Consider the following 652-nt stretch of genomic DNA (forward strand, 5'->3'; position numbering starts at 1 on the left):
AAAAAAAAAAAAAAAAAAAAAAAAAAAAAAGTCAGGATATTGGGACACTCCCACATCTGGGTCTGTTTAGTAAAGATCTAGAGGCTAGGAGTACCTAACTTTCTGGGAATGCAGCCCAGCAAGTCCCAGCCTCATTTTCTTCGCCCTCACCAAAGATGGGAGTCCCTCAGGTTCGAACACCATGACAGTTTCAGTTACTCGTGGTCAACTGTGGTCTGAAAATAGGTGAGCATAGCACAATTAGATATTTTGAGAGAGAGACCACATCCATATAACTTTTATTACAGCATATGGTTATAATTGTTCTATTTTACTATTAGTTATTGTTGTTAATCTTTTACTGTGTCTATTTTTATTTATTTATTTATTTACTTTTGAGACAATGTCTCACTCTGTCACCAGGCTGGAGTGTAGTGGCACGATCTTGGCTCACTGCAACCTCTGCCGCCTGGGTTCAAGCGCTTCTCTTGCCTCAGCCTCCTGAGTAGCTGGGATTACCGGCACATGCCACCACAGCCGGCTAATTTTGTATTTTTAGTAGAGACAGTTTTCTCCACGTTGGTCAGGCTGGTCTTCAATTCCCGACCTCAGGTGATCCGCCCGCCTAGGACTCCCAAAGTGCTGGGATTACAGGTATGAGCCACTGCACCAG

The sequence above is a fragment of the Mandrillus leucophaeus genome, unplaced genomic scaffold, assembly GCF_000951045.1.
Source record: "Mandrillus leucophaeus isolate KB7577 unplaced genomic scaffold, Mleu.le_1.0 Scaffold70, whole genome shotgun sequence".
NCBI classification, from domain to species: Eukaryota; Metazoa; Chordata; class Mammalia; order Primates; family Cercopithecidae; genus Mandrillus; species Mandrillus leucophaeus.